At 46.7% G+C, this 17,480-nt stretch overlaps 1 protein-coding gene across 3 annotated transcripts in view; it reads right to left on the minus strand.

The window, feature by feature from the left end:
* The window catches only part of CTNNAL1 (catenin alpha like 1), a 560,796-nt gene that overhangs the window by 373,556 nt on the left and 169,760 nt on the right, over positions 1 to 17,480 (minus strand). The gene's annotated exons all lie outside the window — the stretch shown is intronic.

Genomic DNA, 17,480 nt, shown 5'->3' on the forward strand with positions numbered 1-17,480 from the left:
TGCAGCCACCTACTCCTTCCTCAGGTCCTGGTGCCTCCATGGTCCTCCTCCATGAGTTCCACCACCTCACCAGGACCACTTAAAACCCTGGTGTACATACACACCCGTACATGCAGTACAGTATATTTGCACAAAAGATAAATGCACTCACACATGCATGTTTATTTGCAGAAATCAACGGATTAGTGCAGTAGCAGTGGAGCCTCGCAGGACCCGTCCAGATGTGTCAATGTGGGGGGGAGTACCTAGCACTCTCCAAGATGCTGGGCTGCCCCTGACTCCCCCCAGCACTGTGAAGAGATGATGTGTGCATACCCATGGCATCTACTCTACGCCTCTCCTGCTGCACTGCAGAGCAGGGATGTAAGCACTCTCCCCAACTCCCCCATCCACCGCGAGACACTGCCGGCTGCAGGTGGAACCGATGGGCCAGCCCCAGGGAAAGCGGGACAGCTGGGATGTATGTAATTATACAGCAAAATCTCTAAGGAAAAACTTGCTCTTTTTTTCCTACAAGTCATAGCTACAAATCAGTACTTGCCCAATATTTAATGGAAAAAATTATGTACCTTCTAGATGCAAAGATATACACAATGTGACAAGAAAAAGAAGATTAAACAAACAAAAGTACAGAGGCATGCCTAATGCCCCCTCACTCTAATTACTACTATTACTGTGGCTAAACCATACACCATTCCCCTTCCCCCCCCCCCCACACACACACACACACACACACACACACACACACACACACACACACTGTCCCACTTTGGGAGGGATAGCCAAGACCTCAGAATGACAGAAACAAGGTGGGGGTAGGGGAAATGTTTACAAGGCCATGACCCCTTTTTGGGAGAGGATACCTTTGGTATACATTGGTCTCAATTGTTAAGTACCAAATGTTGAGAGGTACTGTCCAAAATATTAGGCAAAAATAAAATGGTTTCATTTGGTTGCCTTTCTATAAATGCAGGAGGTTGGAATTTTCCATGAAGTTTTGCACAGTGTGTCACTACCACTTTTGCCATCTACACACAAATCTAGGTGTATAGGTTCAAGACTATAAAGTAGGCATGCAGCTTAACTGCACTGAGCCGACCGCACGTGTGCACCTTTGCAAAAAACAAAAACAAAAAAAACAAAAACTTTTGCTGCATGTAAACAGTCTGTTATATAGATGGACCCTTCTTATTGTGCCGAGACTTCCATATTATTTTTGGGATCCATTCAATTTGCCAGCTGTTGGGATCCTGGCGATTAGGATGCCGATGCCAGAATCCTGCCAGCTGGCAATGCCGCCAGCCTGAATACTGGCGCACAGGGGCTATTTCCACTCAAGGGTATACACGATACCCAAAGAGGGGGAACATTATCTGTGGTGAGGATCAAGATTCAGGCAACTAAAACTCACACACAATAAATCACAGTTGCTCTATTGGTTTACCATAAAATCAAAAGATATATATATATATTTTATACAACCACCAGCCATATGGTTGGTAGAATAATTATTTATGCATATGGCAAGAAGAATTTCAGATACAATTTTTTGATCATTTATTCTACAAAGCAAACACTAAGACCCACAGTATATGGCTTGTGTTTAGAGAGTACATCATATACAGTAGGTATGGTATGCATTATCCGTAGTCCTGAGGTTACAGATGTGTTGTAGTTTATAACACTATGGTTCAACTACTATAGACTCCACTTACTGACCCTGCCACTGACCTCCTCTTAAGTTATTAAGCAGTGCTCTTTACAAAGATGGTAAGAAGAGATGATCAATAGTCATATCATGTCTATAGCTATTACCAATCAGCAGTACTGTATTTATTTATTTTATTGTCTGGTTTTTCACAAATTCCTGGAAATCAGGCTTCCAAGATAATTGATCACGTGCGTGTTGTGGCAGTATGAAGGTACGTTGCATTAATGAGATATGCAAGAGGGATAGGTGTGAGCACACCTAATGCCTGTAGCTGGAGAGTGCAGTCTAGGTGAGACTGTAACAGCCAGAGGAGCCTGCTGCCTGTGTGTACAGCCCAAGAAAGGTTGTGAAATCCAGTCCAGACCTGCATATGGCAGGGTGGGCTACCAAACTCTGTGACCGAGCTCATGTTGCTGAGAAGAAGCCAGGCCACTGAAACTTGAATGCGAGAAGTCTGGGAAGCCAAACTGAGCCAATCCCGAACAAAGCCTGTAATTTAACCTACAAGGAAGCAGGCAAGACTGAGAGACTTTTCATTTGCAGACTAGCTGCCCAGGGATAGTCAGGGGCTGCCAAGCGAGTCAGTGTCCCACGCAGGGGCAAGGCTGTTTTATTTCATTTCATTTATGCTGACAGTAATGCAATATTTCATTTATTCTGTGAAAAAGCTGTGTGTGGACTCGAACACTGCACCAATACACCCTTCTAATGAGCTAATTACCCCATATCCTCACAGTATTTTCAGGTTTAGGGATGTGGAAATAGAACCACAGTAGGTGCTAGCATACAGTTTGCTTGTAAACGTCTTGAAATTATTATGCAGCATGCAGTATATACACTATGGAGCATACAGGATGGGATCAGGAGACCGACGGTCACATAACCTCCCCCTACATCCCGCTCTCTCACAATCCTGACGGTCAGCATGCTGACAAACAGGTACTATTCCCACTCGTGGGTGTCCACGACACCCATAGACTGGGAATAGAACCCGTCGGTTGCCACCGAGCCCGCAAGGGGCTTGTTGCGCTCACCCCCTCTGCCAGGATTCCACTGCCAGGATCCCGGCATATGCATGCTGACCGCCGATCAAGCACACCACACCCGAGCATACAATATGTTAGAAAGCAACAAGCAGTTTTTAAGGGACTTTCTTTACTGGATGTAGTTCTCCCTCCAGAACAGCGCATGCCTCAATAACTATGTTCTAGGAAAAGAATCATCATTCTGCATCTGCAGCTAGCCTTGGTTAAACGGCTATGACAAGTCTCATGAGTGTACATCATTTCCTGTCACATCATCAGCTGCATGTGAGGAGAACATCTGTTCTACATCCCACAGTCCATTTGGAAAGCATTTGCAAATCACTGCGTGTAACAGGTGAAATGACTGGGTGAGTTCAAAAACGACCTTGATTAAAATGCCATCATTTCTTGAAACATATAGCAACGAAAGAATATTCGTGCCAAATATGAGTAATATTTAGATTTGGAAGACTAACTCACTTTAAACATGATGCTGCCCTACTTATTTTAGCTCCAATAATTTCGGCAATGATTGCGAAGACCAATTTCAGTCATAATTGAAAGCATTTTATGCTTGTCCTCTGGTATATGCTGCAAGGGAAAAATCACATAGGAGGTGTGAGGCAATGTGAATCATGGTCACGGCCCATCTTCTTTACTGGGGAAGTGGGCAGAATCTGGGGGTCTGGTCTGCTCTCTCAGGTGATCTGCCTGATATTTAGTCAGTAACTAAGAATAATTTGGATAAATAGGGCCTTTATTTACAAAGCTGAGACACTGATCAAATACAGATATGTCCTCATAAATCTAGCCTCAGAACAGACCTTCTAGGGGAAAAAAAATTGTGGGTTCTACATTGTAGCACGTTGTGTACAGATATACAAGTGTCATATCAAATTAATTAGCACAGCCCCATTGTGTGTCCTAGTTGTATTGCAACACATTTTCAGCAAAGAAGGCCAACGCTAGGAGTTTCTCACACAACTTCAAATGACAGGCTTTGCACCAGAGAAAATAAGCACCAATTGGTGGCAGGAGTTGGGGGAGTAAGGATGTTCATTTTTTTAGTTGTGTACAGCGTAAGCATAGTGTAAAAAAATATATGTCTATCTATATATAGCAGCAACGCCAAACATTGATGTTCACTGTCATGATGTAATTACTTCTCCGATTCAATTCTACTGCTTTACATTTACAAAAGAACGGAAGTTTGGCGCGTGCCTTTAGTGCTTCTAACTCTGGGGTTTATTTAGGTTTGTTAGCAAGCTAGAAAAAAATAAGATTTTACTTACCGATAAATCTATTTCTCGTAGTCCATAGTGGATGCTGGGGACTCCGTCAGGACCATGGGGATTAGCGGCTCCGCAGGAGACAGGGCACAAAAATAAAGCTTTAGGATCAGGTGGTGTGCACTGGCTCCTCCCCCTATGACCCTCCTCCAAGCCTCAGTTAGGATACTGTGCCCGGACGAGCGTACACAATAAGGAAGGATTTTGTATCCCGGGTAAGACTCATACCAGCCACACCAATCACACCGTACAACTTGTGATCTGAACCCAGTTAACAGTATGACAACGTAGGAGCCTCTGAACAGACGGCTCACAACAAGAACAACCCGATTTTTTTGTAACAATAACTATGTACAAGTATTGCAGACAATCCGCACTTGGGATGGGCGCCCAGCATCCACTACGGACTACGAGAAATAGATTTATCGGTAAGTAAAATCTTATTTTCTCTAAACGTCCTAGTGGATGCTGGGGACTCCGTCAGGACCATGGGGATTATACCAAAGCTCCCAAACGGGCGGGAGAGTGCGGATGACTCTGCAGCACCGAATGAGAGAACTCCAGGTCCTCTTTAGCCAGGGTATCAAATTTGTAGAATTTTACAAACGTGTTCTCCCCCGACCACGTAGCTGCTCGGCAGAGTTGTAATGCCGAGACCCCTCGGGCAGCCGCCCAGGATGAGCCCACCTTCCTTGTGGAATGGGCCTTGACAGATTTAGGCTGTGGCAGGCCTGCCACAGAATGTGCAAGTTGAATTGTGCTACAAATCCAACGAGCAATCGTCTGCTTAGAAGCAGGAGCACCCAGCTTGTTGGGTGCATACAGTATAAACAGCGAGTCAGATTTTCTGACTCCAGCCGTCCTTGAAATATATATTTTCAATGCCCTGACAACGTCCAGCAACTTGGAATCCTCCAAATCGCTAGTAGCCGCAGGCACCACAATAGGCTGGTTCAGGTGAAACGCTGACACCACCTTAGGCAGAAAATGAGGACGCGTCCGCAGTTCTGCCCTGTCCGAATGGAAAATCAGATATGGGCTTTTATACGATAAAGCCGCCAATTCTGACACTCTCCTGGCTGAAGCCAGGGCCAGTAGCATGGTTACTTTCCATGTAAGATATTTCAAATCCGCCGATTTGAGTGGCTCAAACCAATGGAATTTGAGAAAATCCAAAACTACATTAAGGTCCCACGGAGCCACTGGGGGCACAATCGGGGGCTGTATATGTAGTACTCCTTTTACAAAAGTCTGGACTTCAGGAACTGAAGCCAATTCTTTCTGGAAGAAAATCGACAGGGCCGAAATTTGAACCTTAATGGACCCCAACTTGAGGCCCATAGACAATCCTGTTTGCAGGAAATGTAGGAATCGACCCAATTGAAATTCCTCCGTGGGGGCCTTCCTGGCCTCGCACCACGCAACATATTTTCTCCAAATGCGGTGATAATGTTGTGCAGTCACCTCCTTCCTGGCTTTAACCAGTGTAGGGATGACCTCTTCCGGAATGCCTTTTTCCCTTAGAATTCGGCGTTCAACCGCCACGCCGTCAAACGCAGCCGCGGTAAGTCTTGGAATAGACACGGTCCCTGCTGAATCAGGTCCCGTCTTAGAGGTAGAGGCCACGGATTTTCCGTGAGCATCTCCTGAAGTTCCGGGTACCAAGTTCTTCTTGGCCAATCCGGAGCCACGAGTATCGTTCTTACTCCCCTTTGCCGTATAATTCTCAGTACTTTGGGTATGAGAGGCAGAGGAGGAAACACATACACTGACTGGAACACCCACGGTGTTACCAGAGCATCCACAGCTATTGCCTGAGGGTCTCTTGACCTGGCGCAATACCTGTCCAGTTTTTTGTTGAGGCGAGACGCCATCATATCCACCTTTGGTTTTTCCCAACGGTTCACAATCATGTGGAAGACTTCTGGATGAAGTCCCCACTCTCCCGGGTGTAGATCGTGTCTGCTGAGGAAGTCTGCTTCCCAGTTGTCCACTCCCGGAATGAACACTGCTGACAGTGCTATCACATGATCTTCCGCCCAGCGAAGAATCCTTGCAGCTTCTGCCATTGCTCTCCTGCTTCTTGTGCCGCCCTGTCTGTTTACGTGGGCGACTGCCGTGATGTTGTCCGACTGGATCAACACCGGCCGACCCTGAAGCAGGGGTTTTGCCAGGCTTAGAGCATTGTAAATCGCTCTTAGCTCCAGTATATTTATGTGAAGAGACATCTCCAGGCTTGACCATACTCCCTGGAAGTTTCTTCCCTGTGTGACCGCTCCCCAGCCTCTCAGACTGGCATCCGTGGTCACCAGGACCCAGTCCTGTATGCCGAATCTGCGGCCTTGTAACAGATGAGCACTCTGTAACCACCACAGAAGAGACACCCTTGTCCGTGGCGATAAGGTTATCCGCTGATGCATCTGCAGATGCGATCCGGACCATTTGTCCAGCAGATCCCACTGAAAAATTTGTGCGTGGAATCTGCCGAATGGGATTGCTTCGTAAGAAGCCACCATCTTTCCCAGGACTCTTGTGCATTGATGCACAGACACTTTTCCTGGTTTTAGGAGGTTCCTGACAAGTTCGGATAACTCCCTGGCTTTCTCCTCCGGAAGAAACACCTTTTTCTGAACCGTGTCCAGAATCATTCCCAGGAACAGCAGACATGTTGTCTGGGTCAACTGAGATTTTGGGAAATTCAGAATCCACCCGTGTTGTTGCAGCACTACTTGGGTTAGTGCTACTCCGTCCTCCAGCTGTTCTCTGGACCTTGCTCTTATCAGGAGATCGTCCAAGTAAGGGATAATTAATACGCCTTTTCTTCGCAGAAGAAACATCATTTCGGCCATTACCTTGGTAAAGACCCGAGGTGCCGTGGACAATCCAAACGGCAGCGTCTGAAACTGATAATGACAGTTTTGCACCACGAACCTGAGGTACCCTTGATGTGAAGGGCAAATTGGGACATGCAGGTAAGCATCCTTGATGTCCAGGGACACCATAAAGTCCCCTTCTTCCAGATTCGCTATCACTGCTCTGAGTGACTCCATCTTGAACTTGAATTTTTGTATGTACAGGTTCAAAGATTTCAGATTTAGAATAGGTCTTACCGAGCCGTCCGGCTTCGGTACCACAGATAGTGTGGAATAATACCCCTTTCCCTGTTGTAGGAGGGGTACCTTGACTATCACCTGCTGAGAATACAGCTTGTGAATGGCTTCCAATACCGTCGCCCTGTCTGAGGGAGACGTTGGCAGAGCAGACTTTAGGAACCGGCGAGGGGGAGACTTCTCGAATTCCAACCTGTAACCCTGAGATATTATCTGCAGGATCCAGGGGTCCACCTGTGAGCAAGCCCACTGCGCGCTGAAATTCTTGAGTCGACCCCCCACCGTTTCTGAGTCCGCTTGTAAAGCCCCAGCGTCATGCTGAGGGCTTTGCAGAACCCGCGGAGGGCTTCTGTTCCTGGGAAGGAGCTGCTTGCTGCCCTCTCTTACCCTTTCCTCTGCCTCGGGGCAGATATGACTGTCCTTTTGCCCGCTTGTTCTTATAGGACCGAAAGGACTGCGGCTGAAAAGACGGTGTCTTTTTCTGTTGGGAGGGGGTCTGAGGTAAAAAAGGTGGATTTCCCGGCCGTTGCCGTGGCCACCAGATCCGATAGACCGACGCCAAATAATTCCTCCCCTTTATACGGCAATACTTCCATATGCCGTTTGGAATCCGCATCACCTGACCACTGTCGTGTCCATAAACTTCTTCTGGCAGATATGGACATCGCACTTACTCTCGATGCCAGAGTGCAAATATCCCTCTGAGCATCTCGCATATAAAGAAAAGCATCCTTTAATTGCTCTAAAGTCTGTAAAATACTGTCCCTATCCAGGGTATCAATATTTTCAGTCAGGGAATCCGACCAGATCACCCCAGCACTGCACATCCAGGCTGAGGCGATGGCTGGTCGCAGTATAACACCAGTATGTGTGTATATACTTTTTAGGGTAGTTTCCAGCCTCCTATCAGCTGGATCCTTGAGGGCGGCCGTATCAGGAGACGGTAACGCCACTTGTTTTGATAAGCGTGTGAGCGCCTTATCCACCTTAGGGGGTGTTTCCCAGCGCGCCCTAACCTCTGGCGGGAAAGGGTATAATGCCAATAACTTTTTTGAAATTAGCACTTTTCTATCTGGGTTAACCCACGCTTCATCACATACATCATTCAATTCCTCTGATTCAGGAAAAACTACAGGTAGTTTTTTCACCCCCCACATAATACCCCTTTTTGTGGTACTTGCAGTACCAGAGATATGCAAAGCCTCCTTCATTGCCGTGATCATATAACGTGTGGCCCTACTTGAAAATACGTTTGTTTCTTCACCGTCGACACTAGATTCAGTGTCCGTGTCTGGGTCTGTGTCGACCGACTGAGGTAAAGGGCGTTTTACAGCCCCTGACGGTGTCTGAGACGCCTGGGCAGGTACCAACTGGTTTTCCGGCCGTCTCATGTCGTCAACTAATTTTTGTAATGTGCTGACATTATCACGTAATTCCATAAACAAAGCCATCCATTCCGGTGTCGACTCCCTGGGGGGTGACATCACCATTATCGGCAATTGCTCTGCCTCCACACCAACATCGTCCTCATACATGTCGACACACACGTACCGACACACAGCAGACACACAGGGAATGCTCTTATCGAAGACAGGACCCCACTAGCCCTTTGGGGAGACAGAGGGAGAGTTTGCCAGCACACACCCAAGCGCTATAATATATATGGGAACAACCTTATATAAGTGTTGTATCCTTATAGCAGCTTAAATATATAAAATATCGCCAAAAAAAGTGCCCCCCCTCTCTGTTTTACCCTGTTTCTGTAGTGCAGTGCAGGGGAGAGTCCTGGGAGCCTTCCTCACAGCGGAGCTGAGCAGGAAAATGGCGCTGTGTGCTGAGGAGAATAAGCCCCGCCCCCTATTCCGGCGGGCTTTTCTCCCGGAGTTTGAGATATCTGGCAGGGGTTAAATACATCCATATAGCCTCAAGGGCTATATGTGATGTATTTTTTAGCCATAAAAAGTATTATACATTGCTGCCCAGGGCGCCCCCAGCAGCGCCCTGCACCCTCCGTGACCTAATGGTGTGAAGTGTGTGACAACAATGGCGCACAGCTGCAGTGCTGTGCGCTACCTTCATGAAGACTGAAAAGCCTTCTGCCGCCGGTTTCTGGACCTTCAATCTTCAGCATCTGCAAGGGGGGTCGGCGGCGCGGCTCCGGGACGAACCCCAGGGTGAGACCTGTGTTCCGACTCCCTCTGGAGCTAATGGTGTCCAGTAGCCTAAGAAGCCAATCCATCCTGCACGCAGGTGAGTTGAACTTCTCTCCCCTAAGTCCCTCGATGCAGTGAGCCTGTTGCCAGCAGGACTCACTGAAAATAAAAAACCTAAAACTTTTTCTAAGCAGCTCCTTAAGAGAGCCACCTAGATTGCACCCTGCTCGGACGGGCACAAAAACCTAACTGAGGCTTGGAGGAGGGTCATAGGGGGAGGAGCCAGTGCACACCACCTGATCCTAAAGCTTTATTTTTGTGCCCTGTCTCCTGCGGAGCCGCTAATCCCCATGGTCCTGACGGAGTCCCCAGCATCCACTAGGACGTTTAGAGAAAACCCAGTTAGAATTTGGACTAAAGCATGTTGCAATGCAGGGGGGACAGATGTACCATGTGCAGAGAGATTTAGATTTTGGTGGGTTACAGTGTTTCTGTGCATGGTAAATACTGTCTGCTTAATTTCTACACTGCATTTTCGATTTCAGTTTGAACACATCTAACTCTCTCTGCACATGTTACATCTGTCCCACCTGCAATGCAACATGGTTTTGCCCAACTGCTAACTTTTTGGTTTGCTAACAAACCTGAATAAGGCCCCCTATACTCTAAATTCACACATACATCATCTAGCTAGAGAAGAAAACCAGCGGATAACTATAAATTAGTGTGTTTAATATTAATCTATAATGTACTCCTTTTGTTAAGTCTAGATGGGAAATTTGAACCTACCCAGAGTAAAGAGTATAGGTAATGCAGCAACCAGACAACATGGACTATATTCATCACATTCCTCCTTTACACACCTTGAGGCACTACATTTCACTAGTAGCGATGTTGGTGTATATAGATAAGAACAGGCTAGTCACTATTAGGCAAGGAGATACATAGAGGTGCAGTATGCAAGCTGGTCTACAACACTTTCTTTCATATGGTAAGGACTCAAAATTAAGTACAATGCGAATATACTGTTCAATAATAACAGCAGGGCTTTATAACATAACAATGGCAGCTTCCAAATGGTGTCATTTGAAGATAAGCAGACTAATGGGCAAAGTGTATTTTTTCACAAAATGTTCCAATATAATGATCACATTGGTGAGTCCTGGAGCCAGAGTCCATTTGTAGCAGTTCTTATTTTTAATGAACTCTTGATTAGGGCTGTTTGTAATCATTTATTCATAATTTAGCCTCTGGGGAGCTCAGTGTCTCCTAATCAGTTTAAAGCCATCTGTTGGCTGCACTATAATGTAGAAACAAGAAAATAAATAAAATACATTTGCACAGGCAGCCAGTAAAGAACACGTATGTTTTTAAGGCAAGCAAAGATGTTTATTGCAATTGATCAGAACAAAAAAGGAGAGAAAAAAACCTTGAACTAAAGATAGGCAAGTGTAGTTTTCAGCAATGATATGCAGCACTTGCTACTCGACTAGTGGCAAACCACTGCTCCTGGATTCCACCACACATAAACCCATCTTACCTACACATGTAAAGGGGACTGACCAGTGGCTAAGTGGTAATGCCGCATAACTCATACTGAGGTCATTCTGTGTCACAGTTGTTCTTACCTTAGCTTTTCCAATAAGTGCTTTATATTCTGGCAACTAACTTTAGGGAGCAGCCTGGTCTGGGCAGTGTGGCTGTAGTTTTATACTTCCAATTTGCATAAAGGATTATACTGTGCACCACGAGATGTGCAGTCAGTTTTAATGGCGATGTACCGTCTAATTGTCTCTATTATGCTACTATATGTTCTCCTATACCATTTCAGTACAGTTTGGAAATTTCTCTTCTACCTTAACACAACTTACTAAATCCAACATGTCATAGAATCATAGAATTTGACGGCAGATAAGAACCACTTGGCCCATCTAGTCTGACCCTTTTTTTTTTTTTATCCTTTAGGCAATCTCAACCCTTTTTGAACCTTAATTCTTTGTAAGGATATTCATATGCCTATCAGGTGTCTAATAACTGCTATATCTTTGGGAAGGTCCTACTTTTGAGACCGTGGTCAGTTATGACACAAACTGGATAAAAGCATAGCAATTATGTTTAATTGTGAGTGACTTGTAGTATAGTATTGACCAGATGAGGAAGACTGTAAACTTCAGTGTATGCCAGCTTAACATATACTGCATATTGTGGAAGTAGCCTTCTTTGTTTTTGTTTATTTTAAAATATTCAAATTGAATATTATTTACATTTTATAAAGATACAGAAATAAAGGGGAAAAAGGTATACACAGACGCATACACACTAGAAGCACACGCTCATGCAACGCATGGAAAAACAATAACAGAAAAAAGTAGATCCTTATAAACTGGAAAAGGGACAGGCCTGAAGCATCTTAAAAAAATCTACTAGAATACCTACAATTATGCTAAAGTAGTAGAATGTATGCAACATATCAATATGCAAGATATATTTACTAACCTTTATAGTTGACCAATTAAAAAATTAAGGACATTTTAGTTTTAATCTTCACAAAACAGGCGAAATTGTCAAATTTAAAAAATCTGATGGTTAATATAGTCAATTACTATGCAATAAAAAAATCAGCTACTTGTTTTGGCTGAACTTTAATATTTAAAAATAAATTTGAATCAGTAGTGCGTCACAATCCACTAATAGGTCATCATTTTTATGACTTGTTCAAGAATCTTAGCATTGCAGAAATGAGGATGAACAATGAGCCTGACTAATGTTTAAAAGTAAAGCAAAAAAGCAAGTAACTGGGCAAACCCATGATGCGCTGCAGTTGGGCCGGACTTGGGGCGTATATGTGGTGTGTGTGTGTGTGTGTGTGTGTGTGTGTGTGTGTGTGTGTGTGTGTGTGTGTATATTTCTCTGACGTCCTAGTGGATGCTGGGGACTCCGTCAGGACCATGGGGATTAGCGGCTCCGCAGGAGACAGGGCACAAAAATAAAGCTTTAGGATCAGGTGGTGTGCACTGGCTCCTCCCCCCATGACCCTCCTCCAAGCCTCAGTTAGGTTTTTGTGCCCGTCCGAGCAGGGTGCAATCTAGGTGGCTCTCCGAAAGAGCTGCTTAGAAAAAGTTTTTAGGTTTTTTATTTTACAGTGAGTCCTGCTGGCAACAGGCTCACTGCAACGAGGGACTTAGGGGAGAGGAAGTGAACTCACCTGCGTGCAGGATGGATTGGCTTCTTAGGCTACTGGACACCATTAGCTCCAGAGGGATCGAACACAGGCCCAGCCATGGAGTCCGGTCCCGGAGCCGCGCCGCCGACCCCCTTGCAGATGCCGAAAAGTGAAGAGGTCCAGAAACCGGCGGCAGAAGACTTTTCAGTCTTCATGAGGTAGCGCACAGCACTGCAGCTGTGCGCCATTGTTGTCACACACTTCACACCAGCGGTCACGGAGGGTGCAGGGCGCTGCGGGGGGCGCCCTGGGCAGCAATGAAATACCTATACTGGCTAAAAGATACATCACATATAGCCCCTGGGGCTATATGGATGTATTTAACCCCTGCCAGGTCTCAGAAAAACTGGAGAAGAAGCCTGCCGAAAAGGGGGCGGGGCCTATTCTCCTCAGCACACAGCGCCATTTTCCCTCACAGAAATGCTGGTGGGAAGGCTCCCAGGCTCTCCCCTGCACTGCACTACAGAAACAGGGTTAAAACAGAGAGGGGGGGCACTTATTTGGCGATATGATTATATATATTAAGATGCTATAAGGGAAAAACACTTTTATAAAGGTTGTCCCTGTATAATTATAGCGTTTTGGTGTGTGCTGGCAAACTCTCCCTCTGTCTCTCCAAAGGGCTAGTGGGGTCCTGTCCTCTATCAGAGCATTCCCTGTGTGTGTGCTGTGTGTCGGTACGTGTGTGTCGACATGTATGAGGACGATGTTGGTGAGGAGGCGGAGCAATTGCCTGTAATGGTGATGTCACTCTCTAGGGAGTCGACACCGGAATGGATGGCTTATTTAAGGAATTACGTGATAATGTCAACACGCTGCAAGGTCGGTTAACGACATGAGACGGCCGGCAAACCAATTAGTACCTGTCCAGGCGTCTCAAACACCGTCAGGAGCGTTAAAACGTCCTTTTACCTCAGTCGGTCGACACAGACACAGACACGGACACTGACTCCAGTGTCGACGGTGAAGAAACAAACGTATTTTCCTTTAGGGCCACACGTTACTTGTTAAGGGCAATGAAGGAGGTGTTACATATTTCTGATACTACAAGTACCACAAAAAAGGGTATTATGTGGAGTGTGAAAAAACTACCTGTAGTTTTTCCTGAATCAGATAAATTAAATGAAGTGTGTGATGATGCGTGGGTTTCCCCCGATAGAAAATTATTGGCGGTATACCCTTTCCCGCCAGAAGTTAGGGCGCGTTGGGAAACACCCCTTAGGGTGGATAAGGCGCTCACACGCTTATCAAAACAAGTGGCGTTACCGTCTCCAGATACGGCCGCCCTCAAGGAGCCAGCTGATAGGAGGCTGGAAAATATCCTAAAAAGTATATACACACATACTGGTGTTATACTGCGACCAGCGATCGCCTCAGCCTGGATGTGCAGCGCTGGGGTGGCTTGGTCGGATTCCCTGACTGAAAATATTGATACCCTTGACAGGGACAGTATTTTATTGACTATAGAGCATTTAAAGGATGCATTTCTATATATGCGAGATGCACAGAGGGATATTTACACTCTGGCATCAAGAGTAAGTGCGATGTCCATATCTGCCAGAAGTTGTTTATGGACACGACAGTGGTCAGGTGATGCAGATTCCAAACGGCACATGGAAGTATTGCCGTATAAGGGAGAAAAAGACAACGTCTTTTCAGCCTCAGTCCTTTCGTCCCCATAAAGCGGGCAAAAGGCCAGTCATATCTGCCATGGGATAGAGGAAAGGGAAGAAGACTGCAGCAGGCAGCCCCTTCCCAGGAACAGAAGCCCTCCACCGCTTCTGCCAAGTCCTCAGCATGACGCTGGGGCCGTACAAGCGGACTCAGGTGCGGTGGGGGGTCGTCTCAAGAGTTTCAGCACGCAGTGGGCTCACTCGCAAGTGGACCCCTGGATCCTACAAGTAGTATCCCAGGGGTACAGATTGGAGATTTGAGACGTCTCCCCCTCGCAGGTTCCTGAAGTCTGCTTTACCAACGTCTCCCTCCGACAGGGAGGCAGTAGTGGAAAATTCACAAGCTGTATTCCCAGCAGGTGATAATCAAAGTACCCCTCCTACAACAAGGAAAGGGGTATTATTCCACACTATATTGTGGTACTGAAGCCAGACGGCTCGGTGAGACCTATTCTAAATCTGAAATATTTGAACACTTACATACAAAGGTTCAAATCAAGATGGAGTCACTCAGAGCAGTGATAGCGAACCAGGAAGAAGGGGACTATATGGTGTCCCGGGACATCAGGTATGCTTACCTCCATGTCCAAATTTGCCCTTCTCACGAAGGGTACCTCAGGTTCGTGGTACAGAACTGTCACTATCAGTTTCAGACGCTGCCGGTTGGATTGTCCACGGCACCCCGGGTCCTTACCAAGGTAATGGCCGAAATGATGATTCTTCTTCAAAGAAAATGGACGATCTCCTGATAAGGGCAAGGTCCAGAGAACAGTTGGAGGTCGGAGTAGCACTATCTCAAGTAGTTCTACGACAGCACGGGTGGATTCTAAATATTCCAAAACCGCAGCTGTTTCCGACGACACGTCTGCTGTTCCTAGGGATGATTCTGGACACAGTCCAGAAAAAGGTGTTTCTCCCGGAGAAGAAAGCCAGGGAGTTATCCGAGCTAGTCAGGAACCTCCTAAAACCAGGAAAAGTGTCAGTGCATCATTGCACAAGGGTCCTGGGAAAAATGGTGGCTTCTTACGAAGCGATTCCATTCGGCAGATTTCACGCAAGAACTTTTCAGTGGGATCTGCTGGAAAAATGGTCCGGATCGCATCTTCAGATGCATCAGCGGATAACCCTGTCTCCAAGGACAAGGGTGTTTCTTCTGCGGTGGCTGCAGAGTGCTCATCTACTAAAAGGCCGCAGATTCGGCATTCAGGACTGGGTCCTGGTGACCACGGATGCCAGCCTGAGAGGCTGGGGAGCAGTCACACAGGGAAAAAATTTCCAGGGAGTGTGATCAAGTCTGGAGACTTCTCTCCACATAAATATACTGGAGCTAAGGGCAATTTACAATGTTCTAAGCTTAGCAAGACCTCTGCTTCAAGGTCAGCCGGTATTGATCCAGTGGGACAACATCACGGCAGTCGCCCACGTAAACAGACAGGGCGGCACAAGAAGCAGGAGGGCAATGGCAGAAACTGCAAGGATTCTTCGCTGGGCGAAAAATCATGTGATAGCACTGTCAGCAGTGTTCATTCCGGGAGTGGACAACTGGGAAGCAGACTTCCTCAGCAGGCACGACCTCCACCCGGGAGAGTGGGGACTTCATCCAGAAGTCTTCCACATGATTGTGAACCGTTGGGAAAAACCAAAGGTGGATATGATGGCGTCTCGCCTCAACAAAAAACTGGACAGGTATTGCGCCAGGTCAAGAGACCCTCAGGCAATAGCTGTGGACGCTCTGGTAACACCGTGGGTGGTTCCAGTCAGTGTATGTGTTTCCTTCTCTGCCTCTCATACCAAAAGTACTGAGAATTATACGGCAAAGGGGAGTAAGAACGATACTCGTGGCTCCGGATTGGCCAAGAAGAACTTGGTACCCGGAACTTCAGGAGATGCTCACGGAAGATCCGTGGCCTCTACCTCTAAGACGGGACCTGCTTCAGCAGGGACCGTGTCTATTCCAAGACTTACCGCGGCTGCGTTTGACGGCATGGCGGTTGAACGCCGAATTCTAAGGGAAAAAGGGCATTCCGGAAGAGGTCATTCCTACACTGGTAAAAGCCAGGAAGGAGGTGACTGCACAACATTATCACCGCATTTGGAGAAAATATGTTGCGTGGTGTGAGGCCAGGAAGGCCCCCACGGAGGAATTTCAATTGGGTCGATTCCTACATTTCCTGCAAACAGGATTGTCTATGGGCCTCAAATTGGGGTTCATTAAGGTTCAAATTTCGGCCCTGTCGATTTTCTTCCAGAAAGAATTGGCTTCAGTTCCTGAAGTCCAGACTTTTGTAAAAGGAGTACTACATATACAGCCCCCGGTTGTGCCCCCAGTGGCTCCGTGGGACCTTAATGTAGTTTTGGATTTTCTCAAATCCCATTGGTTTGAGCCACTCAAATCGGTGGATTTGAAATATCTTACATGGAAAGTAACCATGCTACTGGCCCTGGCTTCAGCCAGGAGAGTGTCAGAATTGGCGGCTTTATCGTATAAAAGCCCATATCTGATTTTCCATTCGGACGGGGCAGAACTGCGGACGCGTCCTCAGTTTCTGCCTTAGGTGGTGTCAGCGTTTCACCTGAACCAGCCTATTGTGGTGCCTGCGGCTACTAGCGATTTGGAGGATTCCAAGTTGCTGGACGTTGTCAGGGCATTGAAAATATATATTTCAAGGACGGCTGGAGTCAGAAAATCTGACTCGCTGTTTATACTGTATGCACCCAACAAGCTAGGTGCTCCTGCTTCTAAGCAGACGATTGCTCGTTGGATTTGTAGCACAATTCAACTTGCACATTCTGTGGCAGGCCTGCCACAGCCTAAATCTGTCAAGGCCCATTCCACAAGGAAGGTGGGCTCATCCTGGGCGGCTGCCCGAGGGGTCTCGGCATTACAACTCTGCCGAGCAGCTACGTGGTCGGGGGAGAACACGTTTGTAAAATTCTACAAATTTGATACCCTGGCTAAAGAGGACCTGGAGTTCTCTCATTCGGTGCTGCAGAGTCATCCGCACTCTCCCGCCCGTTTGGGAGCTTTGGTATAATCCCCATGGTCCTGACGGAGTCCCCAGCATCCACTAGGACGTCAGAGAAAATAAGATTTTACTTACCGATAAATCTATTTCTCGTAGTCCATAGTGGATGCTGGGCGCCCATCCCAAGTGCGGATTGTCTGCAATACTTGTACATAGTTATTGTTACAAAAAAATCGGGTTGTTATTGTTGTGAGCCGTCTGTTCAGAGGCTCCTACGTTTGTCATACTGTTAACTGGGTTCAGATCACAAGTTGTACGGTGTGATTGGTG

The sequence above is a fragment of the Pseudophryne corroboree genome, chromosome 5 (assembly GCF_028390025.1).
Source record: "Pseudophryne corroboree isolate aPseCor3 chromosome 5, aPseCor3.hap2, whole genome shotgun sequence".
Taxonomy (NCBI): Eukaryota; Metazoa; Chordata; class Amphibia; order Anura; family Myobatrachidae; genus Pseudophryne; species Pseudophryne corroboree.